At 40.2% G+C, this 17,318-nt stretch overlaps 1 protein-coding gene across 1 annotated transcript in view; it reads left to right on the top strand.

The window, feature by feature from the left end:
- Nucleotides 1-7,924: 7,924 nt before the first annotated feature.
- nvy (CBFA2/RUNX1 partner transcriptional co-repressor nervy) overlaps nt 7,925-17,318 on the top strand; it is a 34,806-nt gene continuing 25,412 nt past the window's right edge. Inside the window, exon 1 of the mRNA XM_089081382.1 lies at nt 7,925-8,497. The gene's annotated coding sequence lies outside the window, so the exon portion shown is untranslated. The remainder of the gene's footprint in view (nt 8,498-17,318) is intronic.

The raw sequence follows: 17,318 nt of genomic DNA, 5'->3' as shown, positions 1-17,318 counted from the left end.
GGATTTAAAATATTTGCTCTACGACCTTCGCTTTTCCCGGATTCTCCAACGAGGCCGCGTAATCGCGCCGTAACCGGCGGTTATAATTATTTACGGATTAACGAGATCCGCGCAAGCTGTTACCTCGGGGAGATCACGCCGGTTGCCGGTCGCGAATGTTAATTTTTCTTCTGCGGTTTATTATAGCCCGGCGTAAAATATTGTTAGAAATCGATTTCTGGCTCTGCTTTCTACCATCGATGGTTTGTGCTATACACAGACGTCACGCGTGTGCGTATACACGCGCGTACGGAGTGCGATGCTCCCTGCGCGCGCGGAAAAGACGCCAGCCGTCGCGATGCCAGAAACCAGCTGCGCCTCAGCTGTTTTCTATCCATTCCGCCTTGCTTCCTTTCTCCCGGCGACGATTGGACACTTGGAAATAAAGTCCTAGATAGACGTGACACGTGGAGTATATTCGCGTTACGTAGAATTCATCTTGATGATTCGTGTATAATTAAACCCGGCATATCCCCTATGTAACGTGAAAACTTACTGTACAAACAGTGATCATACATCATGTGTCTCTTAGTCTTTTCGTTTTGTATAGTATATCTCAATCAAAAGAAGATATTTAGAGTTTTCTTTCATAATTTGCGTTAAATCGCGCGAGACTAAATCAGATATTATTTATTTTATTTAATCACATATATTAATTTTCTCTTTTTTTATCTTAGACTGTGTGTCTCCATTGAGTAATATTATTTGATGTTTGTGATGCCTCGTTCCTGCTTTTGTATATTATAGTACGAGAGTGTAACGTACACATGAGTGAAATAAGATATGCAAATGAAGTATTCGAAATATTCGAGACACTTCACGTAGAGTTTATTCGCACGCATTATTGGACTATTTCCTCTCTTAAAGTCCCGCCCCAACTGCTTGCGCAAATTCATTTGCGCGGGCCACTATTGCGGATATTGCACGCGCGTGCTAACGCACCCGGGAGGAATGCATTCCGGGTGAGGAGAGAGCCGCGGGGGTGGTCGCGGTGGTTAACTGTACTCCCGATAAAACGCGGAAACAGCTGTTTAATCTTATCCGGTCCACCTGCGCCGCGCGCTCGATATTTACTTTCATTCTTCCAGCGCGTCGCATACAGCACGCGCCTCTGGAACACACGTCTCTTGTTGACACAAGCATAACAAAGCTTGTTTCCTCCACCCGTCTTTCCATATGTGTGCCACGCAGATAGCTCCGTATTAGCGCAAAATTTGATGCGATATAATCTATTACTTTTCCTACGACCTTGCAGCTCTTAAATTTTGAAAAGTTTTGGAAGTTCTTAAAATTTTTACCAAAACCATCACGTAGATCTTTAATAATATCAATTTAAAATTAAAAAAAAAAACACGCAGGAGATTTGTTTTGAATGCCACTGTAATATAATATCTATCCTGTTAACCCTTCATCATGTGAAATGTAAAATACACCCCAATTTTAGGAATTTGCTACATTGAGTACACAATTTTCTCACAAGTTTCACATTATTAAGCGAAAATTATTTTATAATTAAAAAAGAACTTTTGCACTTATCTTTATTTAAAAGATATTAGAACACTATTCACTTGTAATTGTGAATCAAAATCAAAAAGAATGAAAATTGAGATAAAATGTTGGGATATACTCCGCGCGAATAATTAAATTCGTAAGTAAAAAAAGGTTGATATAAATTCTGCGAATTTTTCTGACTTAATTATAATGATCATATTTTACGGTTCTACAATTCGCAATGCGGGGAGAAGTGTGTCGCTCGAAACGCTGCGGATTACGTCGCGAGCTCTGTGGGAACGGAAAGACGCGGAAGAGCAAAGTCTCTGAAAAGCCGATGGTGTTTTTGAAAGCCGCGATATTCTCGTTCCCTTTTACTCGCGCAGTACCCAGGGTACGTCTAGTTGACGGGGGCACAACGGCGACCGATGCAAAGTAATACAAAAGCTCGGAGCACGCCCGCTAACTCATCGGAGAGTGTCACCGGCAGCACTTCGGATTGAACTTTTCCAGAAGAATCTCGGACGGGGCTAAAGAAAACGCGCGGGAAGAGAAGACCGGCAACCGGAAGATGCGGCACTCTCGGGAGAGCAAAACTCCCGGGAACGATTAAAATCTCACCGTTCCTTCTTTCTTCCCACTCGGAGGTATCCGTAAGATATGAGACAACAAGTGTTTCTCTTTTTCTTTTGCGAAACACGTCTGCTAATTTGTGATATAATTTCGATATAAAGCTTTTGGTTTGTATTTATTATATTGTGTACATATAACATTAAATATAACATTTTATATTATTTGATTTTTGGTATTCTATAAAACTTAAGACTTGTTACAACGTTAGAAAATTTTATTTTGTCACCGACTGTTACAGACGTTTTAATTGCTCTAGACTAACTCGTTACATTTATCTTTCTGAATTGAGCGACTAATCTGATAATCTTGTTCTTTATATCTTGCAATCTTTCTCTATTTATCATTCCTTCTCTCTTTTATCTATCACTTTCCTTTATGCCTGTTCTTAGTAAAAGCTTGTTACGTCACGAGCTTTCCTCAGCTCAGAAAAGGATGTAGCTTAAACCTGGATCTGCAGTCCAGGTGTGTCACTTCTGGCATCCAGATGTTAAAATATATGTATCTGCTTTCGTTAATTCTAATTCTGATATTAACATGAGACACACCTCGTAGTTCTGGTATCCAGATGCTAAGTGACTTTTTTTAATTGCAAATTGTTTTAACACAACGTCTTACCACTCAGAATTAAACGATGATTTATTTTTAAGTATTAATATTAATTAAAAATTAGAATCAAAATAAACATTATTAAACATTATTTAATTAAGCGGAAAGAATCTCTCCAGAAATATTTTGCAACACTCTGCACATAAACGTATCTTCTCTAGATATAGATTTATGCGTATGTTTTGCAGCTTTTGATAGTAATATCGTATCTGTATGCCTGGAAGGGTCTTTGATGCAATAAAACCTACTCATTCAATTTGTCCTCTATCTCCCGAAGGTAAAGGACTCCTCTGTCGTTCTCGCTTCCTCGGCTAACGCGTTTTTTCTCCAGCGCGACGGGCGACAGAGCGGCGAGAGCTTTGTAAAATCGGCGGATGCGGCAGCCTCTCCCTCGCCGGAGGAGTGACTTCGTGCTATTGACATCCGCTTCTCGTGGTATCGACATCCCGGTACATGCCCGCTCGTGCCGGGAGCACGATCTCGCGTCACTTCCAGAGAGCGAGAGCGCGAGAGAGAGAACTAGAGAGCGGTGGAGAGAGATAGAGAGGGAAGGAGAAAGAGAGAGAGAGAAAGAGGAGCGGACAGAGATAGAGAAGTATGGACGGGGGGTGCGAGGGTGCACGGGGTGCGTTCACTGGCTCTGCGTTGGTGTAATTTTCGCACTCGTGCAAAATTACACCGTGCCGATAAGTCGTAAATTACGGGCACGTAGGTGGATCGTGTAAAACGCGGCCGCGGTCGGCCCTGCGATTGACGCCATCACCGCGCTTAAACTTACGGCCGTACGTCGAATAAATCGGAATTAGCGTTTAATCACGTACGTCCGTTCGATACGCGCCGCCGGAGTTGGTAATTGGGTCTCAAAATTCCCGATCAGTGAAATAGCGAATGGCTCATCTTCGATATTTTACATTTGTTTTATAATATAACTTTCTTTCCTTTTTTTTCTTTGTTTAATTATACAAATAATATAAAAATTATATTTCTTTTATTTCTTTCTAGTATTTGTAGCGCTTGCTGCCAAATTTTGCTTTCTATTGTTGTCAGAAAATATTCAATTTATGGGCTGCTTCAAACTGTTTCACGTGTGGAACATGAATTTCGAGTTACGCTTAACCGTTCTCTTGTATGCACCACCTATGGCTGTTTATAATAATACGTCGATATTAATTGACGTTGTAATTAATAGGCAGAACGTATCTATTTACATTGTTGCATCGTTTATGTCCCATATTCATGTCCTCCATATTTGATGAATATGAGGTAGAACAATAGAATATTTTTGTCACGATATATAATATTTTATAAAAGTTTGACGTGGAAATGTCAGATAAAAATTGGTTTTCTATAACTCTTTGGTACAGAAAAAATTATATATCTATATTAATTGTGGAATTGAAATTAATCGTATCGTTTAATATCTTATACGATAGAAATAACCATAAAATTTATATACTTTTCATAGAAATATAATTATAAAATTTTGCGGTACAAAATTATAAAATATACGTATTTTTTACCAAGTTTTTAAAAACTAAATTTTGATAACAATTATTTAAAAAATCTTCGTTACGAACTTGCTTCGCCAATACCTCATGCCAAGTATAATTTATTCGGTGAATTTTAATATTGATTCCTACTTAATGCACGTCTATTATTCTACTAAAGAATATGTGACTTGTAATTAAAAGTTTCAGAAATTCTCCGAAGTTTTAAAAAGTGTCAATTCTCGTCTAACGTAAGAATCTACTTTGATTAACATTTTTCATGCTACAAACATTAGAATTGCTGATATCAATTAGATTTAACAGAAAATATTTGGAGTTTCCGAGAATTTTATTTTTAACCTTAGTTAATTAATATTATTATAATATATGATTGCGTATTGTTTAAAAAATATGCAAAAAAGACAGTATTTAATAATATTTTGTACGCAGCTTATAAAATTATTATTTTATTTGAAATATAATTCATTATAAAATTAATTATTCAAAAAATAATTTTCTTTAAGAATTAAGAATTAATTTATCTTACACTTTAAAAAATTAATAATTACATCTTATGCATTGATCTTACACATTTAAATGCACGATTTTATTTAAAAAAAAAACGCAAATGGAAATAAAGTATTGTCTTTAAAAGTTGGATATAAAGCAGGCTTTTTTGATGCCCACGTTAACGCGAAAATCGATTGAACTTACCGCTTAGGCTTACCGAGACTACACAGTCGGCGTAAACTTAGTGATCACGCGTGGAGAATTCACGCGGCGAAGGCTCGGGCTGCGTACGTAACGTCTGTATCAGGTCGAATGATTTACTATTCGCTCAGTTCCGGCCGCCGGCCGCCGAGGGAAACTTAGATTGCTTCGTCGACTAATTCCTATCCGAGCGCCCGCGCTAATTCGACGTCGAAACTCGCGGCGCGTCATACCTGAAGCGGCTCGATAAATTACTCACCGTCCATCCAATTACCGGCGACGTGCCTGCAGCCTCGCTTCGTCATTCACGGTGACTACGGTACGAGTTCGCTTCATTCTTGTTATCTGTTTTGCAGCTTCGCTTGTAACCGCGATGAAACGCTTGCAATCGGGCAACCTAGTTTCGGTCCGCGCGAAACGATCCGCTTATCTCGAACATCTTTCGGGATATATTTTTTTATTTCGTAATTAAATAAGCATACTTGTCGCGAATCGATCCCCGATAAAGACGACGCTTCAAGGAAGGAACGCCTCAATGTCCCGGCGGCCGATCGCGCGCAGACGGGATCCTGGGATTTCGCGTCAGAACGCGTACGCATGAGTGTGTACGTGGCGATGACAGGGTGGCGTGACGGAGTGCTAATAATACGTATAATAGGTCGACGACGTGGTGTGTGCGCGCAAATTCGTGCCGATAAACGCGCGCGTCCACACCGGCTGCAATCTCAGCATATACACACGTGTCATCCTGAGCAACGAGGCACGAGTGCACGCACGTGTCCGTGCATTTCGGAGACGTTAAATCCGCAAGTGTCGCGCGACAAGCTTAGATTGGAAACAAAATTGGATATCCGAGTAAATCTTAAATTAATCTTTTCTTTTTGGTTACCACGGCGCTAATAGCGCTTCTCAAAAGCGATACCCATTACGGTTCATCAAATGAATTTATAAACAATTATGAATAAACAATTATTTATTTTGAAATTAAATGCAGAAATATATTTCCCGTATATTTCTATATACAGAAGTTAACTTTGTAGGAGAAAAATGTATAAAAAAATTTATTTTTATGACCCTTTACGATTTGAGAAGAAAAATTTTTTTTGACGCGATATTTCTGAGACACAGTTTGAATATTTTTGATATAAATTTTTTTTTGATATATAATATTTTTTATAATTATTTAGTATTATATCATCGTATAATATTTTTTTTTATAAAATGTACAAGTTTTGTTACTCCGTGTCTCACAAATCGCAAGTTAACTTCAAACGGCACGATGCGACGGATGGGTGATGAATTTCGTGAATACCGCGATCGATCGATCACTGCCGAACATCAGGTTGGATGGCTGGTGGTACGTCTTTCGCGTCCTCCACGAAGACAGCTGGTGCGATTGTGGGTCGACGAGCATTCCTCGTCAGCGCCCGAGTTTGCAAATCGGTCGGTATTCTCGCGTACACGCGATGATCCGCTCGAAATCGAGACGGACAGTTCCGTTTGATAGAGGCCATTAACGAGAAATGTCATTGCTCGCTAACGCTCACGATTGGGATTTATTTTTTTCCTTTTTTTTTTTCAAATTTTGCCGCGAAATACATATATGTGTCGGAAAATGTCAAATTGACGGATCTAAACAATTTCCATGATGTAAGGATCAAAATTATTGTGAACTTGTGAAAAAGCAATCGACTTGACATTGTGTCACTTTGTGGAGAATCCTCATCAGGATTCTTTCGTTGATTTACGGACAGGTGATGATATGTTTTTCAAGTGCGCTACTTTTACATATACGTTATATCGGTATTGTCTGGCGTTACAAGGTACCGATTTGCGCGTGTAGTTTTCCGAACTTTTATGATCGTGCCGAGATTTCGTGCCGCACAACGGTGATCGATGTCGCGCGTCGCTGAAAGCGGAGCGGCAAAGGAGCTGCACAGGATTCAAAGTGCCGAGGTGAGATGAGGCTGCACACTCCCCGATGTCGGGGGAGTGGTGCGAGGTACGGGAGGCCAAGCTATTTCTCAGCTTCAGCGGCAGAGCCTTTCTTCGCGGGAATATATCGACACGTCAGGAGCACACTGGCCCGTTTACAATATCGCGTATAGGAACGTGCGCGCGCCTACATTTCGGCCGTCTCGCACCTCATCGTGCGAGAAACATCGCACTCCGAAATGATTTTCGCATCGATCGCGCTCCTGGATCGTCGTAAAAGGTGAAATTATCGAAGAGCTCTTGGGGTGTCATCTTTTATAATGAGACAAACAACGCAACATCATAATCACGTGATTTTTAGAATTATGTAAATTCGTAACTGGAAACAAAGAATTATGATATATTCAAGTACGTTCAAAATACATACAAATATTCGCAACATAACGCAACATATTACTTATTTTTATTATTCAATAGAAGATTTATGCAATTATTAATATATAGGTATTCATTGTCAAAAAAATGTAGAAACTTTGTCCACTTGCAGGATCAATTTTTAATTAAAAATAAGTCGTTTGTAAAAAGAGAACATTTTTTTCACACACGAGCAAAGTATTTTGGAAATAAACAGAGAATACGGCAAAGAAAACTTTTAAAAAACTACACTTTATCGAAATCGTTCTTTTAAATATAAATTTTCAGAAGTTTTGTTTAACATATATATTCTTGATCATTAAGACTTGCTGGATGGTTTCAATCTCGTAATCCGCAGATCCCACGTCTCGTGAGGCGGTCCGATTTTACATGGCGTATAAACGATCTGAAATAACTCCGCTAGGTGCCTTGCGAATTGTTTCCATCAGCGTTACATCTCGAGAAATCATCGGTGATGCTGAATGTCATAATCATCGTGCCCGGAGGAAGAAGCATCGCATAAAAGGTCGATCGGAGGTGTTGCGTGGTGGATTCGGCTTCCTCCGCCACCGGTTGGCTGGCTGCCTATCGTCGTCCTTTCGGTTCTCCAGCGAGACTCTCAGTTGGCCGCTGACTGCCGTCCGTGCGTCGCGCATGTTCGCGCTGCTCCGTCGCAGCTTCAAGATCTCGCTCTTCGTCGTTGCACCCCGACACTTCGATATCAACCCCTCGAGTTTATCGTGCGATTTGGGCATTCCTCAAAACGCTTTCTTCCAACATTGTCGCGGGATTTTTTTTTTCATCTTTACGCGTTTTTCAAATTTATCTTCGTTTTCATACTTTTTGAAATTTCCTCTCTGTATACCGGTGTTTCGAAATTTCTCCCGTTTCTTCGCGCGAAGACGTCAGCTTATCTTTTTCTTATATCCGAGTCCCGCGGACGCATCTGCCGGGATCTAACACGCGAGGCGCACGCTTATCTCTCGACCGGCGCCAAAAATCGCAGCGCGAAGGAGTGCACTTCCGCATGATGAAGTGCATCGCAGACATTCGCTCGCGAGAGCACCTACGGCGCTCGTGAAAGCCCGCGATCGCGAAACTGTGACCGATCGACTGCCTTCCCTGGATTTTTTTTTTGCGGTTTAATCTGGCACGCTGTGTGAACATCGATCAGGCAGGAGGTGAGAATCCGCTACAGTTATCGGTCACTCGAATTCAATTTTTTCAGTGCTTGCGACACTTACTGCGGTGGAAATTGTCCACCAAAGAAAAGCTTCGACATGTTAGTGATATCTTAATGAATTTATTTAATTTTTTTTAAGTTAAGAATAAATAAACAAAATTTTGAATGTATTTGTACGCATTTTATAAGAAGAAATTCACATAGATTGTCACATTCCGATGATCAGAATTTATTTTATTATCTTATTTATTATCTTAATATCTTTTAAACGAGAAGCGTAATGTAACTTTATAGATAGAAAAAAAACTAATATTTGCAATATTAATTTCGTGAATTTGCAAAATAAATTATATATGCGCACATGCTTATGTGTGTAGATCTTATGTGGGGCAATAAAATGACTGGCTTGTGACAATTGTACATCGGGATCGTTAATTTATATTATAGTATTGTTACAATGCTTATATGGAGGAGAGACATAGGCTTGAATATTAAGATAAGTTCAAAAACACATAATCGCATGTAACTATATGTCTGTAAAGTTTGCCTTACGAAGCTATGGGCCTCGTTATGTTGGGTACATGATAACTAGGAAATCGCGTGTTGTACAAAGCTACTGTCATTTTAGTCGAGACTGCAGCATTACGACTATACCGTGATTTTTACCGAAAGAGTTCTATGTACACGACTTGTATCGATCAATTTTGTTATTAATGAGAAACATCATATTTTGATCTTTTCTACTATATTCACCCATTCGTGAAACTATGGTGTAAAGTATGACATTACCTTTTACGAAATATATACATCCAAAATATCACAAAATTTGGTAATCTTTTTTGATAATCTGAATATGAATTGAATATAAATCTCTTTTTTATAATATACAAATCATTTTAAAGCATTCAAAAATTTCTAAAAATCCTTGAATAATATTCAATAGATATGTGTGATGCAAAAAGTATAAAAATAATTATTATTTATTAGGAGGAGAATTAATAATTTAACAATAGATATTTAAATTGAAGAGAATCTTCCAAGTATTATTTAAAGCGTTCATTTTTTAAATGAAATTGAACGAATCGTAAAAAGTAATCGCTCGTAATGCTCACCAGCTATCACGATATATATATATATATATATATATATATCGATATCATCGAAAGAACTTATCATACTAAACACCGGAGAATCGAACTATCGAAGAGTATGTATGTAATGCCGTGAGAGACGAGAAGGGTGGATGAATCGCCGCGGGGCAAAGACTTCCCGGAGGGAACTTCGAGTTTTCTTCGACGGGAGCACGGAGATAAGGACCGAACAGCGCGACGAAAACCCCTGTCAGGTGCACCCTTTCGCACGGTGTTTGCCAATAATCGGTTCCCCGGCGGCGTATAGCGCACGTCACGATTAACCATGGCGGAAGCGCGCTACGAATTCGTACCCGCCGCGCGTTTCCGCAATGTTCGCGCGAACCGCGCTTGTCGATCTTTACGCTCTCATCCCCCGCGCGCATCGCCCGGCATGCTTTGCCGTTCCCTCTACACACACACACACACACACACACACACACACACACACACACACACACACACACACACACACACACACACCCCACACACACACATATATATATATATATATATCTCATATTATAGGATTTAAATCGCGCAACCTTGTTCCGCTTTGTAAGCAACTTACGCTTTCGATAATTACATTAAATTGCAGCCTATCGATTCGATAAAATATCTAAAATTAAAATGTACTTTACAAAAGGAATGACATAAATATATAATATCGTAATATCGATTATGATACGACCGTATCGTTATCTTGCAATCGTAATCAAGTTTGAATTATGTCTCTATTTTAAATTTATGCCTATAATATTCATAAAAATTAAATTAAAGCTGATGGAGAACATGGTTAAATCTGTCACGAGGGTATTTTCGTCAACTCAAACTGAAATTCACTCGGGCACTTTTCCAAATCTCGTTTTGGACAAATTGTTAACGTGGACGCGCTAAAAGGAAGGAATCGTCGCCTTCAACGGGGCGAGATCGATGAGCTCGTTAAACGGGGACACCGTTTACGGGGGTACCGTCGATGGAAGTATCTCCCATGTATTATTTCCCATGTATTCGTGTGTACACGCGTGCGGCAAGGAGGACGTACGCGTACGCGCGCGTGCACATACGCTCGTCGGTGCGGCGTGTTATACCGAAGTATTATATCGATTAACTGTTGGCAACAGAAGAGAGGCGGAGGAAAGCTTGTCAGGGGCTGCGGCGTGGCTTTGGCTTTCCTATATTATTAATCTTTCTCTTTCTGCCTCTCTTCCGCTTCCTCGCGTTCCCGTTCTCTTTCTCCCTCGCTCTCCTTCCCTCTTACCCTCTGTCTCTCGCTCACCCACGGCCCACCCTGGTGGTTGCCTTCCGCTTTCGTCCGTCGTCTCGCTCCTCACCAACCTCACCTCCCGGCGAGCTCTGTCTGCCGCTGCTGCTCCGCTCGACCTGCCATATACGCGTCCGTCGAGTCAGTCAGGTGTTGCGGGCAGCTTCCGCGCTTCAAAGAGAATCAAGAGTTACGGCCGGAGAGAGACTCGACCTCCGCTTGCTCTCCTGGTCTCTCGCCGGTACCTTTCGGTCTCTCGCCGGTATCGCCGGTTGCGTTGCATTGCGTACCTCACAACGGTACCATCCATGAGTTGCCTTTTCCGGGTGGCATCTAATTAGCACGCGTTAGCAGTGACACATAAGTTCCGCGAACTTATGAACATTTGCATCGAGGAGCTTTAGGTTATTCTGCGAACAACTGTAAAATTAGTTACATATCCCAAGGCGCTACACAAAAAAACTGTGTAAGCGTATTTAATTACGTTTTATAAGCTGTATAATTATCAAGGGTGTAAAGGATTCGTAATAAATATGAAGAGGATAAAGTCAAAGAAAGCAGAGATACTGATTAAGAATTAAGACGAGAAGAGTTAATGAAATGTTTTTCACAGAATCAAATATTGAATAATAAGGTAATTTTAAAAATAAAGATAAAATTAAAAATTTTTTTTAATGATGTAAATCGAACATTAATATTGAACAATTTTTAAAGATAATTCTTTACTTTTTTAATCCCTTAATAGTCTTGTGTTTCTCTTGTATCTCTTTGCTTTTTTCTCTGAAAAATGATGGCCATATCCAAATTGTTAACATTACAGATTTCAAATTGAAAATTGCAACTATAGAAGTTTTTATCGATGGTAATCCGCAGATGATTGAATAGCACGTGTCATCGAGGTTGATTACAGGATGCGCAATGGCGAAATAGATTCATACCTCACTGGCCTATAGAAATGCTGACAATTGCATCAGTATACTATTCGCTACCTATTCGCGTACCTAAACGTTTAACAGCCCCCGCATAGTTAACCACGTGTCCGACAATTTTCGCTGACACTGACGAACCGGCCGCACCATCGGCACACCTGCGAACGCCATCCGATATTTCTGTGGATATATTAAGTGTCGATCGATCGATTGTTACGTCAGTCAATTGGATGGACACAACTTGGAATAAGTACACGATAAAATTTTGTGTATTACAAAATTACATGCTTTATACTTCGAAATTATAAAGAATCTTAGAAAAAAACCAGTTAGATCCTTTTATCATTAACTTTTTTATTAATTTATTTTAAAATAAGATATTTTAAATATAATATTCTATAAATTGTGGATATACATCCATATTGATTTAAAAATGTAATTAACACAGTCATATAAAATATGAAAAATCGTTAAGTATAATTTATTCTTTCTATTTCTATTTCTTAAATTAAAGGCAAATTAGACGTTTAGATAATAAAATTTGCATTGTTATGCACATTAAATGCAAATAAAATTATTACAAAACCACAAAATAGTATTTATGATAATTCCATGACATGGCTATGATGGTTACGAAACCAAAATTGGCCAAAATTTGGGCTTAATTATTAACGACAAATGACATGCAATTATATACATTCTACGATATGTTGACTGTTATTGCTTGGATGACAGAATCCAACCTGAAATATTATTCTGTCTAAAAAGGAAAAAAAAAACGTTTGCGTATTTTTCTTATCAACTGAAGGTTCTGGAATACTTTTGATGATAATATATTAAATAAATACTAATTTTGATTCCATTAAAATTTCAAAATTTTTTCACATATTTTTCTATAACAAGATTTATATCTAATTGTGATTACTTATATCTAATTGTGAATTTACGTCTAACTTGTGTTTGTAACTTTTGAATTCATTAGTAATACCGCTAATCCCGAAGCAACATCAGTCATGGATCGCCTTACCCGCGTGACAGACTTATTTAAAAGATAAAAGTGTGTAGAGATGCAGGGTGACGAATGTTGATGGACCAGCGCGATGATTAATTATCCTCACGCGATGACGGTGTTCTCGATTATCCTCTCGTTAGTCCCACGGAAAAAATTCGTTCATTTAACGCGTTTGTGTCCCGCTAACCCGATATACCCCGTAAATGGGACAAATCGTTCCGTTAATTGAAAGCACAGATTTTTTTTTTTAGCCAGGATTAAGTGGGTGCGTCGGACTTTTGGAAAAGTTATCGATATTGGGGGAATATTATCAGGCCACGATTGTGCCGGGAAACGCGCGTGTCGCGCGCGAATAAAAGAGTTAATTGCAAATATCGGAACAACATTCGACGTCGCGAAATTTGTTTCCATTTTAGCATTTCATAATTTTCCCGGCGCACCATGGCCGTTCCGGTTTAACGCCAAGTGTGTATACAACGCGGGCGGGACGTCAAAAGCGGGTATAACTGCGACGTACCTGCGCATGACATCTTTGTAATGAAACCAAGCAGAAACCTTCGCGAGGTAAAGCTTCGATACCATTAACGATGTAACGGTTTCACGTCGACTCCAAAGAGCGAAGTATTTACCGTTTTGCCCTCTCTCTCTCTCTCTCTCTCTCTCTCTCTCTCTCTCTCTCTCTCTTTCTCTTGCTCTTTGTTTGTTACAAACTTCGTAATTCGCGAAGTCGAGATCTATTGTTTGCATTCTTTCACGAGAACGAAAATACAAATTGAAGATCGAAGCAAGTTGTAGCGCGAATATCCACTTTGAATGACATTAAAGATCTATTTTTGCTAAAAAATGATCAATCCCCACAGATTTAAACATATTTATCACGCAAATGCGCGTATTATAATATATACAGAATAAAAAATTAGCAGATATCGAGCGTAATGAGGTATCTTTTGCGCACGACCATCCCAAGATCTCATCCTTCGACCGATGATCTCATCAGGGATCTCACGCGGACGGCTCTTTCGAACGCGTTAATTGGCGGCGGCTAGTTCGCCGTCCCAAGATCAGGTCGACAGCTTCGTGACGACAACAACAACGGGCGCGGAGGACGAGGTATCGAAGAGAGAGAGAGAGAGGGGGGAAGAGAGAGAGGGGGGGAGAGAGGGAGAGGGGGGAGAGGGGGGGAGAGGGGAGAGAGAGAGAGAGAGAGAGAGAGAGAGAGAGAGAGAGAGAGAGAGAGAGAGAGAGAGAGAGAGAGAGAGAGAGAGAGAGAGGAGAGAGAGAGAGAGAGAGAGAGAGAGAGAGAGAGAGAGAGAGAGAGAGAGAGAGAGAGAGAGAGAGAGAGAGAGAGAGAGAGAGAGAGAGAGAGAGAGAGAGAGAGAGAGAGAGAGAGAGAGAGAGAGAGAGAGAGAGAGGAGAGGAGAGAGAGAGAGAGAGAGAGAGAGAGAGAGAGAATGAGAAAATGAGAGAGAATGAGAGGCGAACGCGAACGCATCGTCGAGAGGTTGACGACGACGGTGCGAGAGCGCGGGACGTGGCGCGGTGCGCGGCGCGTCGCGTCGCGTCCCGTCGCGTCGCGTCGCGTCGCGTCGCGTCGCGGCTCTGTGCGTGACATTTTTGTAATGAAACCATGCTAAACGCACGTCGCGCGCGCTCTCGGCAGTCAGTACGGTAGACATCTGGCCTGCCTCTCGCCTGGCCGTTCTAATATTGGAAATTTCAGAATACGTCTCCACCCGCCGTCGCGGCCGCCTCCTCCTCTCTTCGGGGGCACCGTACCATGTGCGGGACATATGTATAAACATAAGCCCGGTCTGCCGCGAGACGCCGAAGCCGTCTCTCCTTCAAAACGTGGTCGCGATCGATCCACGATTATTTGCCTGTCCCCTCTCCCTCCTCTCCCCTCCTCCCCTCCTCCAAATTTGCCACCCTTTGCCCACTCTCTCTTTCTCTTTCGGACGTTGATAAGACGTTCCAGAAGACGTCCACTACATTGTGTTGTGTAGAATTACAATGAGCCCGGTTCGTGGGAAAGGAATATCTTATTGGTCCATTTACATTTCTTATTTTTATCAATTCTCTTGCATTTCGGATTTTTTACGTGTGCAATTGCATGCAATTTTCATTTTATTTCAAAAAGTTATGATAAAGAGTTGTGTATAATAATATTTATGATATAGTTTGAAATGATTAAACCTTTATGGAAAAATGGAGTAAAATAATACAATTAATGAATTGTCTTAATTAATAATTTTTCTTCTTTATCATCCTTTTTTTCTTCGTCAGAATGGAATAAATCTATCTATCTATCTATTTATCTTTCTCTCATCCTCTTTCATCCATGCCGCTTTTTCCCATCGGCCGCGCTGGCCTGTCCGACGCTTTTTTCTCCTTTCTTGCGCCGCTGTTGAAAGTGGAGCGAATTTAGCGAAACGTTTGATAGAGTCCTCGTCATCCCCAGTGGATCTTTCGCTTTATTTCGAAATTCACAAGAACGGCACGGTTGGAAAATCGAGGGAAATATTGGAAGGGCTGTCTGTTCCTGCTTATTACGGGCGATCGTTGCAATTACAATAATATAAATACGATCAATTAAATACTGTCCACAGTCGTTGGAATATTATATTCGCCGACAATAAACGCCGTTTATAATTACATCGATTGCAAATATAATTAATAAAATTAATTCGGTATGTCAGTATGATTTGCAGTTTGTCGCGACATCCCCCCCCCCTCCCCCTTCTTTAGAGAGACCAAGAATCGATCGCTGGCGTCCATTGGTTGCAGGTACGAGGGGTGAAAAAAAGATCGGAAGAAAAAAAGCCGGAGTTCGCGCCCCTCTGATCTTCAAGGAAGATCTACGACCCCCTGCCGTTCACGTGGTAATGCAATTCGCGAGTAACGTGCAACGCGAAGCTTTTACGTCCGCACGCATAACCGCAGCTGCGCGCAATTACGAGCGGGAGAGCCGCGGATTTTCTGCCGCGGCACGTATATCACTTCGCGGAGGCACCGCTCTTGTTTGCTTAACTAAGCGTCTTAACGAATTGCCGGAGACGCGCGTCTCCGGCAAGTCGGGGCCAAAGCTCACCTTAACGACACGAGAGGGGAGGGGAAGGGATTGGGGAGGGAAGGGCTCCTCTCGGTGGCGATCGATGGCAGGTGACATCCGAGTTAATTGCGTTCTCAACGTTCCGCGTCTTGCGCAATGTCGCAGATATAACTGCCTGCGAAAACGCTCGCGGACGCACGACGATTGATCCTGTTGTTCTCCGGTATAATTTCGCGAATTTATTATCGCATCCAAATTACGAAATTAAGAATTCGATCGATAGATTTATTATCTCTTTTTTATAAATTGTAAATATTAATTTTAATATATTATTTTGTAAAGTAATCGATTGTGCGCGAGTATGAGTATCATACTACGCAATCTCACAATAACTGACTTTTAATTACAATTCGCATTTAACTGAAGTCTTGTGTAACAGACAGTTGCATGATAGTTATAAACAAAGGAAAAATAAATATCCTTTTGCACAAACAAACGGTAAAAATCAAATTATTTGAAGCGTTAAGCCAGGCAATTAAGCGAGATGTTTTGCGTTAGAGGCAAGTTTTACGTTTTACATTTTATGTTTTATGTTTTAAAACACACAGCTTTAAAAGGAACAACGCAACCAAATTACGATCCTTTAAGATACTACATTAATTTTTTTTTCATAAATCAACATACAATACAAAGCTGTATCAAACGATCTTTGTATGATTGTCTTTGCCCATTCATAATTTCAATCAACGCTTTATGTCTTTGTAACTACGTTTTAATTAACTTGGTCTAAAAATGCCTGTGGCTGTTGAGACTAATATTTACGTGTAAAATATATCTTTAATAAATACGCATATCGCGGTGTTTGATCAATTTTGACAGTTTTGTTTACAGACAGCTAAATGCAATATTTTTAATTTCATCAAAGATATTTAACAAAATTTCTTTTTTACTCATTTTTTAATAGCATGTAAAATTACTTCTCAAGTCTCGTTATTTTCTGTGAATTAATAGATGGTAAAATAGCGTATAGTAATAATATTATATAATGTCACATAAGTGAACTGAAGTACCTAAGGCTTTTCATAGGTAGGTATTATTGCTTCATCAATCAATGAACGGATTCTAAACGCTACCTATCACAGCAATATATGTCACGGGGCATGACAGAAGATCGCAAATACTATAACACTTGCGCATGTGCGACGAGCGATTTGTAGACAACTGTAATAACAGAAGAAGGCGTCAATTAAAATTATGATGATCATCTGTCGCGATAAAGATCGACGCGTCACGACTGCGAATTGTTCCGTGCGTAAATCCGAAATTGCGTAGTGCAACCTTTTTCCGTCGTCCGTGCGAAATACAGGGGTGGTTGATTGATGAACGATCGTAGAAGAATCAGAGAGCGTTGTTACGTGACCAGAATATGGGCTGT

The sequence above is a fragment of the Pogonomyrmex barbatus genome, unplaced genomic scaffold (assembly GCF_055798465.1).
Source record: "Pogonomyrmex barbatus isolate J1 unplaced genomic scaffold, ASM5579846v1 scaffold5, whole genome shotgun sequence".
Lineage (NCBI taxonomy): Eukaryota > Metazoa > Arthropoda > Insecta > Hymenoptera > Formicidae > Pogonomyrmex > Pogonomyrmex barbatus.
The sequence above is the reverse complement of the archived record's forward strand: the minus strand, read 5'-3'. Positions and strand labels throughout refer to the sequence as shown.